The sequence below is a fragment of the Berghia stephanieae genome, chromosome 1 (genome assembly GCF_034508935.2).
Source record: "Berghia stephanieae isolate SIO BIC M18660-M18661 chromosome 1, UCSD_Bste_1.3, whole genome shotgun sequence".
In the NCBI taxonomy this organism is placed as follows: Eukaryota; Metazoa; Mollusca; class Gastropoda; order Nudibranchia; family Aeolidiidae; genus Berghia; species Berghia stephanieae.
The window spans coordinates 134,811,209-134,828,121 of NC_088360.1; the positions used below are offsets into that span (position 1 = coordinate 134,811,209).

At 36.2% G+C, this 16,913-nt stretch overlaps 1 protein-coding gene across 3 annotated transcripts in view; it reads left to right on the plus strand.

Moving 5' to 3' along the window:
• LOC144963266 (TATA box-binding protein-associated factor RNA polymerase I subunit A-like) overlaps window positions 1-16,913 on the plus strand; it is a 105,553-nt gene that overhangs the window by 19,882 nt on the left and 68,758 nt on the right. For 2 of the 3 annotated variants that reach the window (XR_013643589.1, XR_013643592.1), the window contains one exon: window positions 640-746. The exons of the other annotated variant lie outside the window; for it this stretch is intronic. The gene's annotated coding sequence lies outside the window, so the exon portion shown is untranslated. Of the gene's footprint in view, window positions 1-639; window positions 747-16,913 lie in introns of those variants that run through there. 3 annotated transcript variants of the gene reach the window in all.

The window sequence follows — 16,913 nt, forward strand, 5'->3', positions numbered from 1 at the left end:
TACTGCAACCGCAGGTAATCTCTAGGCACGCCTGTTGCTTTATAACCTCTTCAACTCGGCCGTGTCCGGTACCATGCGAGAGTCACGTTTACGGATTTCTTTACTGTGGGATTCCACGTTCTAGTCCTTCCGATTTCTATGATCAACACTTTTAATTCAGAGCCCAATTGTTCCAATTTAGACAAACAGTTGTTTTACTTCAGACACCCGCTTATTACAATTTCGATACAAGGTAGTTGGAATTCAAACATGGCTTTTTTCTATTTGCTCTGCTTCGTATTGTTGTTTAATTGTTTTCAATTTAAATTCTAAAAGAATTTTAAAACACTTATTTTTATGATGAGTTTAAATATGTACAAGTAATCAGATTAGTCCTTGTTAAATGATCTGGCCCGCCAGCGGGAATGTGTTGTCAAGTTACAGGTTTGAGAGTTATTGCCGAGATGAATGTCATTTAAATCAGTCGACATTTGAAGGACAAGTTTTTTGGGACCAAATTTTTAAATACGTGAATTTCCTGGATTACGGCAGTGAACTGGTCAAAACGAATTTTTAAAAATTAAAGTTCATTATTTATTCTAGTCAACTCGACTACTGCAAAGTAATATAACTTCCTTTTTATCTTCTTCTATTTTTCAGCTGGAAAAGGAAGCTGTGACTCCGTGACACATCATTGAATTCCTGACAAGGGTTGTGACATGTTTGATTTGTGTTGTCCTGCTTAATAAACCTGATTTAAAATGTTCTGACGTTTGTTTTTGTTTTACGTTTTTGTGTTTGGATTTTTTTTTTAAATATCAATTTTTAATTTTTTTTTCTTATTATTTTTTTTTTTTGGGGGGTGGGAAGGGGGAGAGTAGGTGAGGGGATGAGGGAGGGTTGAGGGGGACGGGTTAGTGTCATCATTTATGATGTCTCCTCTACATTATTTTCCAGGTGATAAATTTGTGAATTACCATTACTTGTATGTTTGTGTATGTATATATATATATATATATATATATATATATATATATATATATATATATATATATAACTACAAAAAGTTCAGAATAGAGCAGCAAGGCTTGTCCTAGGTATTGGTTGTAATGACTCGATGGGTGTCAAGGCGATGTTGAGGGCATTTCACTGGCTACCAGTTAAAGCTAGTATTCAATACAAAAGTGTTCTGCTTTGTTTAATGCCATCAATTCACGAAGCCCTGCCTACATTCAAGACTTGATTGTGCCCTGCAACCCCAGTCGAAATATCAGGTCCTCAAAATTGTATCACCCACAAATTTAAAATTCTAAAAACTAATCTTGAACATTTTGGCGACAGATCATTCAGTAAAGTAGAATACCGGTTTGATCAGAAACACTCTGTTTTATATCCTATTGTAACAGTACCCACAATTCATTCAAGCAGCGTTAATAAATTCAAAAATAAACTGAAAACCTATCTCTTTGGGAAGTATTTAAATTAGATTATGCCAGGAATTATTGCAAAGTGCAAACGTGCGTGTGTGATTGTGTGTGTGTGTGTGTGTGTGTGTATGTATCTATATGAGTGTGTGTGCATTCGTGTATAGATTTAGTTAATTGTGTGTGTGTGTGTATGTGTATGTGTGTGTATATATATATGTTATATGCATATATGTATATTTAGTGTGCACGTGTATACGATGTGTTTGTGTGTGTATGATTGTGTGTATTATATATATATATATATATATATATATATATATATATATATATATATATAATATATACACACATATGTATATATATATATATATATAATATATGTGTGTGTGTATGTATGTGTGTGTGTGAGTGTGTGTAATTGGATGCGTGTGAGCTTTTGTTTGTATGTCCGAATCTGCAGTGTGTAATGTGAAGCGGATATATCGACACCATCGGTTGTGGCGTAGTTGCACACATATGTAATGGCTTATGATCGTATAGTGGCTTTTGATAGATGGCAATGATATTCCTTGGCATTGGGTTGTAGATGTTAATAATGACTAAAGAGTTCAAGGCTCGATGATGATAATTGAATGTAAAACATCAAGACATTCAAATAAAAGTCCAGATTCCAAGTTTCATTTCTTACTGCTTTTTTGTTGTGATAAATCCGAAATCCAAATCAAATAGCATGGTGATAATTCAATCAGTTTCATAAATTCCAAATCCGTAAAATCAATCCAAATGTATAGTCATTTTGCCTAATTAACCATTTTCAATAAACGTGGAATATTTATAAGTCCGTAAAATAAAGATTCCTAGCAGAATGTTAGAACTGGCAGCATACTAAGAAAGTGCAGCTCATTGTGAAGTAGAATGTAGAATCATCGAATGTAGAATCCCGGTTTGATCAGAAATACTCTGTTTTATATCCTATTGTAACAGTACCCACAATTCCTTCAAATCACACATCCTACTAATCTTGACAGTTCCATGTCAGACTAAAATCCACCCCCTAAAAGTCAAAGCAAATCATACTCAAACCAACGCGTGTTAAATCCCTAAATATTAATGCCAAACTCCGCCTTTTAAGATATATTATTTTGATAAAAGTCAGCTTTCATTCACAAACAACAAAAACATACTACAATCTGTTGCATTTAATTTCAAATAGCAATTAACACCAATTAACAAGAAAGTAGTTTTCTAACAATCGACACAATAACCATTCCATTAACTTTGGACGTAAAACTGTCCTAAACCCATTAAATATTAACAAGTTTCAGCGAAATACCTTCTTCTTAAATTCATTCATTTCATTTGCTGGATAACTGATCGTGTTTTTCACTAGAATTGTCGTGTAACCTTTTTGGATAAGCTTACTCTCTTACACGGGCCCGTGATAAAATGTCGATGTTGATGTCATTCAAAAAGCACTGACAAGGACGTCAAATAAGGAATTGCCCCAGTGAAGCTGCTGTGCACAACAGTGTTGGGTCTTGATAGCTATTATTTTAGTATGGGTGGAAACTGGGCGTAAAGATAAAGGGAGTAAGTCTGACTCCTGAATTATTTTTTTCACTTAAACACAAAATGCATATGTATTTATATTAGATTGTCATAATAATATAGACGAAATTTGTAAATGTGTGTGTGTGTGTGTGTGTGTGTGTGTGTGTGTGCGTGTGCAATGGAAGAGAGAGAGAGAGAGAGAGAGAGAGAGAGAGAGAGAGAGAGAGATAGATAGAGGGAGATTGAGAGACAGCGACAATGAGATGATGTAATGATATCAAAACATATATATATATATATATATATATATATATATATATATATATATATATATATATATATATATATTATATAGCTCAAGAAATAAATTAAGTTAAATAAAAATATATAATAATCAAAAAACACAAAACAAACTGAATTATTCTAAAATAAAGATAGAAAGAAAGCTTAGCTTAAAATTCCTCATATAACCACTTTGTCGAAATTCGTGTAAATAATCTTGTCGTCAAGATATATAATATAGGAATATATGGTGCTGATCAAAATTAAATATAGAAGCAGAGATGCGAATGTAGATTAAAATAACAAATAAATAAATAAATAAAACGAGGATGATGATGGTAATAATAATAATAATAATAATAATAATAATAATAATAATAATAATAATAATAATAATAATAATAATAATAATAATAATAATAATAATAATAATAATAATAATAATAATAATAATAATAATAATAATAGTAACAAAGGGTAATCGCATGAGCCACAAGCCTCATCATTAGAACTATATTTGTTATGTATGTGTAAATATAATAGAATGAGAAATGAAAATAATAATAAAATGATTAGTAAATGAATAAATAGATAAATAAATAAATAAATAAATAAATAAATAAATAAATAAATAAATAAACAAATAAAAACAAATAAATTAATTAATATATAAATAAATGAACTAATGATGGAATGAAGGAACTCAATGAAAAGATATATTATATAGAATATATATATATATATATATATATATATATATATTATATATATATATATATATATATATATATATATATTATATATATATATATATATATATATATATATTAATATATATATATATATATAAAATTGCCATGTATACGTAAGGATGGGATTTCCTTCCTGTAATGTGAATGATGAGTCGGTACCAAGGAATTTACCCAATGGAAACCGTACGGTGCTCTTATTGGCTAACCAACCAGCGGCCTCGATGAGAAAAATATCCGCCATTTTGCTGTTGGCTGGGAATCGCGTTACTATAGTAAACAAGCGCTGATCGGCCGTTCATGAAAACAAGTTGCTGCTCGCTCGTTTAACTCAAAATTATTCAAAACGATCTCTCTAAAATGATATAAATGTGACTTCTTAAGGTTTTCTTCACGGTCAAAACCACACAACATTCTATTAATGATTACGTCCGAGGCAAAAAGGAATATTGACAGGTCGACCGAGAGTTGAACTCGTGAGACGACAAACATCAATGCGAAGTGTAGCGAGAGTCAAGCTATTGTTTGTCTTGTCCTATTCTATATAGAGAAAAGGATAAATAGTATAGCCTCGTGTGTGAGTGGTTGCGTGTCATAGTCTTGTTTTTAAATTGTTTCTGTTGTTTATGTGTGTAGTGATGACTCTCTCACACTCAATTTCAATGCCGAAAGAGGAATTCCCACACACAAGAAAGGGGAATTGGGGTGGTATTTGGCATACATATTGTATAGTATCTAGTTCTAAATAGATAACTGATTAGAATTATATTATGATATATAAACACAATGCCAAATACAATTCCGAAGTTTCCTTATTTCAAATGAAGTAAAGCTCCAAAACCTAATGGTAGTGATTGTAGTACTGAGTGTTAGTGAGGTGATGTGGTGTTGGTGGTGGTTGTAGTTGTAGTAGTAATAGTGATGATGATGTGGTGGTGGTGATGATTGTAGTTGTAGTAGTAGTGGTAGTGATGATGATGTGGTGGTGGTTGTAGTAGTAGTGGTAATGGTAATGATATGGTGGTGGTGGTGGTTGTAGTAGTAGTGGTCGTGATGATGATGTGGTGGTGGTGTTTGTAGTAGTAGTGGTAATGATGCGGCTATGTGGTCTAGTAGTATGACACTCGCTTCCGGATCGGAAGGTCCTGGGTTCGAGCCTCGCGCTCGGCGCATAGTTGAGTCCTTGGAAAAGGCTCTTTACTCACATTCTCTCACCGTACTCAGGTGTAAAATGAGTACCTGGCCGTTAACAGAGTTGTCTTTGTCCGAAAAATTGTAATATCGCCTAACAGGCGTCATGTCCCGTCCTACATGTTAAATGTTGACCAGGGACCCCTTGTAAAGCGCTTTGAGCACATTTAGTAGATATTGCACTATATAAAGCTCAATTTAAAAAAAATATTTCAATGATGATGATATGGTGGTGGTGGTTGCAGTAGTAGTAGTGGTAGTGATGATAATGTGGTGGTGGTTGTAGTTGTAGTAGTAGTGATAGTGATGATGATGTGGTGGTGGTTGTAGTAGTAGTGGTAGTGATGATGATGTGGTTGTGGTGGTTGTAGTAGTAGTTGTAATGGTGATGATATGGTGGTAGTGATGGTTGCAGTAGTAGTGGTAGTGATGACGATGTGGTAGTGGTGGTTGTAGTAGTAGTGGTAATGGTAATGATATGGTGGTGGTTGTAGTAGTAGTGGTGTATGATTGGTGGTGGTTGTAGTAGTAGTGGTCGTGATCGATGTGTTGTGGTGGTTGTAGTAGTAGTGGTAGTGATGCTATTGTGGTGGTGTTGTAGTAGTAGTGGTGGTGGTGGTTGTGGTAGTAGTGGTAATGATGATGATATGGTGGTGGTTGTTGCAGTAGTAGTGGTAGTGATGACGATGTGGTTGTGGTGATTGTAGTAGTGGTAGTGATGATGAGTGCTGGTGGTGGTGTAGTAGTAGTGGTAGTGATAATGATGTGGGGCTGGTGGTTGTAGTAGTAGTGTTACAGATGATATTGTGGTGGTGGTTGTAGTAGTAGATGATGTGGTGGTTGGAAAACACATTACAGGTTATTATAATACATGATTACACACATTCTCTAACTTCATTTTTTGACAGCTTCGTTGTGCCATAAATATACGCAACAGTTCTGAAACATTTTATTGTGGATTTTGATATTGTTTGTTGTTTTTCTTGTGTCGTTATGTTGACATAGATACCGAATGAATGGTAATTACTACATTCTCAGCCAACAACAAAATGGCGCTGAATGCTTTCATTGGTGGACACTTTTTAGGCTTCGCACGTATTCTCATTCGTTTAATTCTATGGTCGGTACCTATAGATGTCAGTGGTCGGTACCCTATGCCAGGACGTTAGAGTGTCATTTAATTTATTTCTCTCCTCTATTTTAAATATAACTTTGAAACGCACCCTTCTACTCCTGTTCTCCCCCTCTCTCTCTTTCTCTCTCTCTCTCTCTCTCTCTCTCTCTCTCTCTCTCTCTCTCTCTCTCTCTCTCTCTCTCCGTTCTTTTCCTCAATATCATAACAGCGGAGGTATAGGACCACTAATAACACTAATGCTGTCTAGTATTCTTCAATAAAGTTTTGATATTATTATGCCATCATTCCAAAGTCTGACGTCACGTCCGCCTAGCAACGAATCGGCTGGCTCTAAACAAAAAAATCCGTACTTGGTCCGGGAAAGGAATAATTGGAAAATCGCTCAAAAAACAATTTTTATCTTAAATATGGTCCAGTGTTTTGCACCAGATTGTCTGCACCAGTCAGAGAGTCACTCCTGCAAGTTTTACAGATTTCCAAATGGAGAGGCAGACAAAAAATTGAAGAAAAAGTGGATCACTTTAGTCAGGTAAGCACGCACGCCTCGTCGAACCTTTGATAGAGTTCGTAGTCCAGATCTAGGTCTAGTTCTAGCTTACGTAGACCTATATTTTATGATTAAAGTGTACAATTGCACGAAATTATAAATAACAATACATTCCAAACTAGGTTTTTATTGAAGTTGAAGCAAAAATGAAATCTCAATCTATACGTTTTGATGTTAAGGCTGATACTGATAGATAGATAAACTGAATGAGAGTTCCGTTCTACTGATAAGTGATAATTTTTTAAAAGGAGAAAAACAGAAGAAAGAGAAGAAAATATTTGTTAAAATCTTACTTTAAACTCAATACCTTAATGGCAAAATGAAAATAAATAAATAAAATAACGGAACCTCTCCCCCCCCCCTCACGCAGATCTCTCTCTCTCTCTCTCTCTCTCTCTCTCTCTCTCTCTCTCTCTCTCTCTCTCTCTCTCTCTCATACACACACTTTCCTCTTTTTTGGAAAGTTTCTCTGATTCTCTGCCATGCCTCCCCTCCCCGACTGAGAGGTGGCAACTCTGTGTGAACCTCGCTCCTTTACCTGTTCCCGATTGTTGACACTCCAAAGTTCCCATTACCGCACTGGCCAGTACAGTACTGACTGAAATAAAGAGAAAACGCCAGTCTTGCCCCACTCAACCCCAAGATCAACTTTAACTGTGTAAATTTAAGAATTCATATTTTTATATAACTAGTCAAAATCATCAAAAGAAGTAATGAGGAAGTGCGACATTTTGCTGAATGTGCGATTTCATAAAAGACAGGCGAGAGACCCACCAGTAACCTTGTCTCTTGCACACCTTTGATTTATCATGCATTGAGCTGGTGTCAAACAAGATAGTCTAAAACAAAGTACTTATCAAATTAAATAGTATACCCAATATGCCCAACAGAATTATTGGGGTTTTTTTTTTAATCTTTTCTTTTCAGGAGAAAGGACAAAAGATCCAATATCATCATCAAGAGTGTGTTCTTGTCACTTCAGAGATGGTGACAAAGCCAACCTCCCTGAATTGTTTGACAGAAATAAAAATAAATTGTTTACATTAGAGCCAGACAGAAAGAAAAGAAAAGAGACACAAGGAATTCCCACCCCATCTCAATTGGCACCAACATCAAGAAGTCCACCACCACCACCACCATCATCATCATCATCATCATCATCATCATCATCATCACAAAGTCCCACCTTTAAAAAAAACCAGATTCCTCATCATCATTATTTTCCTCATCAATAAAGGACCTTGATGATTTGAATCAAGATGTATCAACAGAACAAGACAAAAACGAGGAAGTATTTGACGAACTGGTCCAGGTATTGGACGACAGATCCCTTTCTCTTATCATAAGGGACGCAAGGAACAACGGTCGCAGAGCACTACGAATCCTGAGACAACACTATCTTCCGAAAGGTAAACCTCGTATCATAACACTCTACACAGAGTTGACATCCCTCTTAAAGAATGACCAAGAAACAGTTACTGACTATATCATTCGAGCTGAATCGTCAGCAGCGGCTCTACGTGATGCTGGTGAGACAATCAGTAACAGTTTGCTAATCACTATGATGATAAAAGGACTTGGGGTAAATTATAAAAGTTTTACTGCCGTAATCACACAAAAGTCAGAAGTACTGACCTTCAGCGAATTCAAATCGTTATTACGTAATTACGAAGACACTGAGAAACTCCAAGATTCTTCTTCAACCGCATCAAATGTGATGACGGTTAGTTCGTACAACAGAAGACCCTTCAACAATCAACCAAACTCGAGGACACAAAAAGCTCGTTGGTGTGAAATATGTAAGTCAAAATCTCACACAACAAATTTAATTCAAGAACAAGAAATTACAGACAAAAATAAGGAAATAGCTAGCTTAAAAAAAAAAAAAACAACTTAGTTAGATTCAACGCACTTACACTGTTTCAAGCCTAACAGAAAAAAAAAGTTCTTCGAATGGAGACAGGTGTACATTGTTTTAAAATATTTAATATTATTGTTCAATATGTTGAGTGCTTTAGAGGTAACATTATTTATTATAGGGGATGGGAAGTTCAGGAAGAGACAGTTGCATTAAAAGACCAAATTTTTATTACACTTATGAAACTTTAAACTACACTAACCTTCATATTTTACAATTGTTTAGCGTTAGTGAAAGTACTATAACAAATATTATACAAACTTTTATTCATGTTTTACATAAGCCATAAGCTTCTCTTTGAAAATGTTATGAAGGTTACATGCTCTTCTAGACATAAAAATAAACTATCAGCTCCATCATCATTTTTAAGATTTCCAAATTGAAGAATGATCATTGATTGTACAGATGACCAAATTGCTATTCCTAAAGAAATGGATAAACAACGGTTAACTTATTCTTCTTATAGGTCCACGAATTCTGTTAAAGCTCTTGTTGGTGTGAGTCCAAATGGTGTGATAAATTTTATTTCTAAACTTTATCCAGGGTCTGTCTCGGATAAGGTCATTGTACAAAATTGTGGATTACTAAAACTTTTAATTTTAAGCCCTGGAGATTTAATTTTAGCAGATAAAGGTTTCCTGATTCAAGATATTTTACCTGTTGCGAATATATGCAGCCGTTAGGACAGCATATGTCCACAGTGATTTTGGTAACCCACATTGCAATAATTGGCATCTGGCCATGTCAAAAAGTGTGCGCCATGGACGCTCTGCCTTCCCATTTTGATGGGGGCTGTATGGTGCGCTTTTTTCATGTCTGATACTGTGATTTCTCAAAATGGAAGTAAATTCTTGAGATGTGAATTCCCCACCATTATCACTGCAAAGTTATATCATGTCACAAAACATAGTATGTCCTCACAACAGCGTGCATGGGGATCAGCACTGCAGTGCGATCAACTCGCTCGGTAGGGAATGCCATGCGCAGCAGGCGGTTCCATACGCCATCAAGCTACTGCTTGCAAATTCATTAAAAAAGTAAGAACTTGGAACGTGCGGTCAATGTTCCAAGCAGGAAAATTGGAAAACGTTCTACAAGAAATGAACTGAATGGCAATTAACATCTTAGGGATTTCAGAAATGAGATGGAAGGGAGCCGGTTCTATGATCTGTAATTGATGTAAAGTATTCTACTCTGGTGGTGAAACTCACGAATACGGAGTCGGTATTATACTTGATCCGGAAACATCAAAAATGTTGAAAGGCCATGAAATATTATTTCCAACAGAATCATTGCGGTAAAATTGCAGGGAAAGCCTTTTGACGTGGGTATAATCCAGGCGTATGCTCCAACAACAAGTCATACCGATGAAGAAATAGAAGAGTTTTACGAAGACCTAGAGAAAGCCTGGAAACTATTTGGATCTCGCTCAAGACATCAAGGTTGTAATCAGAGATATTAATGCCAAAGTTGGAGATAGAAAAATTGAAGATGTTGTTGGATCACATGGTTTAGGACAGATCAATGAAAGAGGAGAGAGGCTAATAGAATGGTGCAAAACGCATGACATGTTCATCAGCAACACATGGTTTTATAATCACCCAAGGAGGAAATGGACTTGGATGAGCCTTGGAGACCAGACGCGTAATCTGATTGATTACATTATCGTACAGAAACGGTTCAGAAACGCCGTTCAACAGACAAAATCAATGCCTGGGGCAGACTGCAACAGTGACCATATACCAGTGGTAGGTAGAATAAAATTAAAGATGAAAAAGCTCAAAAGATCTAAAACACAAACAAAATTTCACATTGAATATCTAAACACCAATGACAAACTAAAAGAACAGTTTTCTGTATCTGTAAAAAATAGGTATGATGTACTTAGTAATACATCACAGTTGGAAGAAAACTATCTCGCATCCAGGAACTCTATCATTGACTCACTCGAGGAACACATTCCTAAGGTAACTAAGAGGAAACAAAAGAAATGAATAACACAGGAAATATTGGATCTGATGGAAAGGAGGAGATGTGTTAAGGGAAATGAGGCAATGTATAAAAGCATAAATAAAGAAATAAAGAAAAGATGTAATGAGGCAAAGGAAGCCTGGCTGAATGAGAAATGTGAACAAATAGAAAGAGCTGACTATTCAAAAGACCCAAAAACCTTCCACAACACGATCAAGGCAGTGAACAGGAAGAGTAAATTTACACAAACAGGCTGCATTAAGGCTAAAGATTGTACAGTGCTGATGGATAAAAACAGCATATTGCAACGTTGGTCGGAATACATCGAGGAGCTGTTCATGATGAAAAAGGGAACAAACTGCAAATCCATAACTCCATAGAAGGACCACCTATCTTAAAAGCTGAAGTGGAGAATGCACTCAGAAAAATGAAGAGGGGGAAAGCACCTGGACCTGACAATATTCATGTAGAATTAATTGAAGCACTTGGAGATTGGGGAATTGATAAATTAACTGAAATGATGAATTTAATTTACGATTCTGGGGAGATGCCCATTGAAATGAGCAAATCAATATTCATATATATATATATATATATATATATATATATATATATATATATATATATATATATATATATATATATATATATACATACATACAAATATACAATACACACAATCATACACACACAAACACATTGTATACACGTGCACATTAAATATACATACATGCATATAAGATATACACACACACACACACACACACACACACACGCACATACGCATACACGTATGCACTTTGCAATAATATCTGGCATAATCTATTTTAAATACTTCCCAAAGAGATAGATTTTCAGTTTATTTTTGAATTTATCAACGCTGCTTTCAAGCCTGAATGACAGTGGGAGTGAATTCCAAGTGATAGAGGCACTGGCGGTCGGTCAATAGAGCGAAGTTGTTTTGTGCCGCCCTATATTTTCCGTAGATTAGCATGTTAACCAAACAAAAAACTTCAATTTTAAAATTTTGATAAAATTAAAAATTTAGCACATACTGCTTTTTGTTTTGAATATAATATTTGATGACTCGTGCGTCGCTCCTCGAAGGTGGCGTCAAATCGGCACGTTTCATCTTTCCCCCGTTGCCTGCGCGGGGTGACAATGAGCGGAGGGTGTGGTATGGTGGGGGCGTTTTTTGTTGTTTATATGAGCCAGTCTTCGTTTGGCCGTCCTGTCCTTATCCTATACTCTGTTGTACCTTGAAGAAAGTTAGTTACCACTCCCCAATCTCCCTCCCCAACTAACTATTGTCTTTCACTGCTTAAATAATTAGGCCAAGACGGCCAATCTAGCGATGCACGCCCTGAGGTCCTACTTGGGATAAATTAAAACCCTATCAGTTTTATCACTGAAAGAAGAGGCTTTGCTTCACTAAGATATACGGATGAAGAGAATGGCAATAAATATATATTTTATCATTGTTGGTTTTGCTTAAATATATATTAAATATCAAAAAGAACATTAAACAAAGTATGCACCGAGAAGAGCCCCATGGTACTATAAATAAAAATCCCTGACCCCACGGAGTCCTTTCCCCGCACACTCCCAACGATCCCTACTCAACTTGTATTGTGTGCATTGTCTAATAATAGTATAATTATAAAGATGTCGCTGATTGTGTATGAAGTTAACAAGTGCTTTGCGTTTGGAATTTAATGTGGATTTTAAAATTCAATTATTCTAAAGTTGTGTGTCATACCGTTAGCATTCAGAGAAAATGTCTTATCGCTGTTGTCATTGTTTATGAAACCTACCTGTTTTTATCTTTGGAAAGATTTCTTGAATCATTTTATTTTAAAAAGTTATTTCTGTAATTTGTAATCAATCATGAATCATGTTGATTTTTAAATTGAAAATCAATTTCGACACTTATCCCCTCAAGAGAAAATAGTGGTGAAAGATTTAGGTCCACACAAACCAGTGAATTTTAACTTAGTTTCTAACACTCCGGGGAGTCAGCGCCGATTTAATGATTATTTTTAAACTGTTGAATGGCTTACTGCCAGTGTAAGTGAAAGCCGTAAAACGCTTCATTGTTTTTATTGCTTGATTTTTGGTGATGTAAGCTAAAACGGACAACAGGAGGATTCAGTGATATTGCGCACATCTCTCAGGCACTGAAGAAACATTCTGAATCAAATAGCCATGTCACAGATGCTGTTAAATATAAACTTTTCAACGTTGTAGATAAGAAATCAGTTGGAAACAGGACATGCTGCGTCTGTGAGTCGTTATAATGAACAGGTGAAAGTTAACAGACACGTTTTGTACAAGATAATTGATGCTCTTTTGTGAGTATGTCTCATTAATATTCTAACACACACACACACACACACACACACACATACATGCACACACAAATATACGCACATATGCAAACATATGCACACATAAAGACAAACAATTGCAATACCCCCCTCTCTCCACACACACACACACACACACACACACACACACATACAAAGTAGGTCAAATTTAGTTAAATTAACTAGACCAATAAAATTTGATTCTGTATTTCGGATTTGTGCCGCCTTAAATACAATGTGACCAACCGCCCCTGGATAGAGGGTCTACTTTACTGAATGATCTGTCGCCAAAACGTTTAAGATTAGTTTTTGGAATTTGAAATTTGAAGGTGATACAATTTTGAGGACCTGATATTTCGACTGGGGTTGCAGGGCACAATCAAGTCTTGAATGTAGGCAGGGCTTCGTGAATTGGTGGCATTAAAACAAAGCAGAGCAATTTTGTATTCAATTCGAGCTTTAACTGGTAGCCAGTGAAATGCCCTCAACATCGCCTTGACACCCATTGAGTCATTACAACCAATACCTAGGACAAGCCTTGCTGCTCTATTCTGAACTTTTTGTAGTTATATATATATATATATATATATATATATATATATATATATATATATATATATATACACACAAACATACAAGTAATGGTGATTCACAAATTTATCACCTGGAAAATGATGTAGAGGAGACATCATAAATGATGACACTAACCCGTCCCCCCTCAACCCTCCCTCATCCCCTCACCTACTCCCCCCCCCCCCCCCCCCCCCCCCCCCCCCGGCAAAAAAAAATAATAATAAAAAGAATTTAAAAAATTGATATTTAAAAAAAAATCCAAACACAAAAACGTAAAACAAAAACAAACGTCAGAACATTTTAAATCAGGTTTATTAAGCAGGACAACACAAATCAAACATGTCACAACCCTTGTCAGGAATTCAATGATGTGTCACGGTGTCACAGCTTCCTTTTCCAACTGAAAAATAGAAGAAGATAAAAAGGAAGTTATAATACTTTACAGTAGTCGAGTTGATTAGAATAAATAATGAACTTTAATTTTTAAAAATTTGTTTTGACCAGTTCACTGCCGTACTCCAGGAAATTCACGTATTTAAAAATGTGGTCCCAAAAAACTTGTCCTTCAAATGTCGACTGATTTAAATGACCTTCATCTCGGCAATAACTCTCAAACCTGTAACTTGACGACACATTCCCGCTGGCGGGCCAGATCATTTAACAAGGACTAATCTAATTACTTGTACATATTTAAACTCATCATAAAAATAAGTGTTTTAAAATTATTTTAGAATTTAAATTGAAAACAATTAAACAGCAATACGAAGAAGAGCAAATAGAAAAAAAAGCCATGTTTGAATTCCAACTACAGTGGAACCTCCCGATAACGACATGCCACGGGACCAAGTTTTTATGTCGTTATCCGGAGGTGTCGTTATTTAGAGGTTTCCAAGATGGCGGACAAAGTGGGCGTGGTAAGACCCGCGGGACCAGTTTTTATTAACATTGACAAAACAAACAAAACATTGTAGTGTATTCCTCTTAGAGGGTTCTTGTGCGTGTGTCTGGATGAGACTTTTAGGTGATCTGAACTGAGTACACTGATAGTGTGCTCCTGGAATCTACATCTGTTCCCTATTTAAACCATTCCCCTTTGTCTTACTTTTTCTTATGTCATTTCAATTGTAAATCTAGAATGTTTTTAACTATCCAATTTTCTTCCTTTTTACTGGCGCTGATATGACATAGATGTGTTACAAGCGCTGTACAACCCTTTAAAACAAACAAAAACAGGTAATTCGGACGCGACGAGTCAGATAAAATTCCTCCTCCTCCCACAAAAACACTACTACTACTACTACTACTACTACTACTACTACTACTACTACTACTACTACTACTACTACTACTACTACTACTACTACTACTACTATCACAGTTACCAAGATTTTGTGTTTACTTGCTTACACTAACATTTATAGCTTGACTTACTTGACTTGACTTAGATGCCTTTCGCGTCTCGACCGAAAGATCGGGTCGCCTTGGCTGTTTCCAGTATTTCCTGTGTGAGGTGTCTCCAATATTGCCGGTCCTCTGCTAGGGTTCTCAGATTTTCAAGGTCCCCTGCCGTTATGAGACTAATGCTTTGTCCAAGTGTTGTGAGGTTTTTGTTTAGGATCACGGGGAGTGTTGTGATCGGTCTTCCTCTGAAAAGGTTCCCGTGTTTTTGGAAGTATCCCGACATGGCTTGGTTTGCTGGTATGTTTTTGTCCCTGCGTAGTATGTGACCGAAAAGTTGCCATCGTTGTTGTAAAATGTCAAGGGAGATTGGTCTTTCTTTAGTGATCTTATAGAGTGATTCATTTGAGATCTTTTTGGGGTATTTGATGTCCAGTACCCTTCTTAGCTGTGTGCGATGGAAGGCATCCAGATGTTCTTCTTCGGATTTTGTCAACGCCCAAGTGCCGCAGTTATACAGAAGTACCGGTTTTACAAGAGCACGGTACAGTTTCAGTTTGGTTTTTCTCTTTATTTTGTCACCTCTAATCCATACATTGGTGAGTTTACTGAGTGCGGCGTTTGATAGCTGTTTTCTTCTTTGTACATCCTCGGTGTCTCCAATTAGTGAGCCGACTTTCTTTGTTCTTTTCCATTCCTCTTTGTTCCTCGATATTGCTGTAAATTCGGTTTTATTGGCATTGACTTGGAGGTTATATTTCATGAGGGTATTTTGTATGATGTCTATATTTGCTGGTGTTGATCCAATAAAATCGACATCATCTGCATAGGCGATTTCTCTAGGGATTGCATTCTCAATATGAGTCGTTGGTTTTGGAATGACTTTTCGAACTTCTTTCAGAGCGTGTTCTAAGTATATTGTGAACAGAATCGGGCTCAGACTATCTCCTTGGGGGGTCCCGATGTTACTTTCGAACTGCGTCTGTTTTGTGGCCCCGTATATCCTTGGTTGTATCTTTGTGTTGCTGAGGAGAAATCGGATTATTCAGAGCTCGTCTTCGTCTACTATTTCTGTTAATATCTCCAAAAGTTTTCCTCTGTCGATCGTATCAAAGGCTGCGGACATATCGATTCCGGTTATTGTTATGGATATGTTTTCTTTGAGTGCCTTTGCTGCCAACCATTTATGTGTCCATACAACGTCCGATGTGCTTCGGTCTTGGCGAAACCCGCTTTGGCTATGTGATAGATAATTTTCTATTTTCGGTCTAATTCTGTTGAGGACAACAGTTGACAGTGTTTTTCTTATGGTATTCAGTAATGTTATTGGGCGCAGGTTGTTTACGGGTCCTTTCGTTTTTCCTGGTTTTTGTATTGTAATTAGGACACCGCTGTTTATGTCCAGTCTTTGTGTGTTGAGAATGTTTTGTTCATTATGTTTGCAATGCTCAGATCCAGGGAGAGGGTACCGCATTTCAGCAGTTCAGCGGGAATTTCATCTTCGCCTGGGGATCTGTTATTGTTTAGGCACTTTATGCTATTTCTAACTTCAGTTGTTGTGATGCGGTTGTTTAGGTCTCTAGGGTTTCCTGAGAAGGGCGATATTTGTGAGACTTGTTTGTGAAATTTCTGCTGGAAGTGGTCAGTTACAATGTCAAGGATATCGTTGGGATTTGTTGTCTGTTTGCCAAATTTATCCTGTAGTTTTGGGTTCTCGAATGGTTTTCGGTTCAGAGATTTCGTCGCTTTGAACATAGACGATGCGTTATTTTTGGACTTTTCTATGTCTTCCACTTTTTTGTCTAATTCCTCGTTTCTGTGTTTTA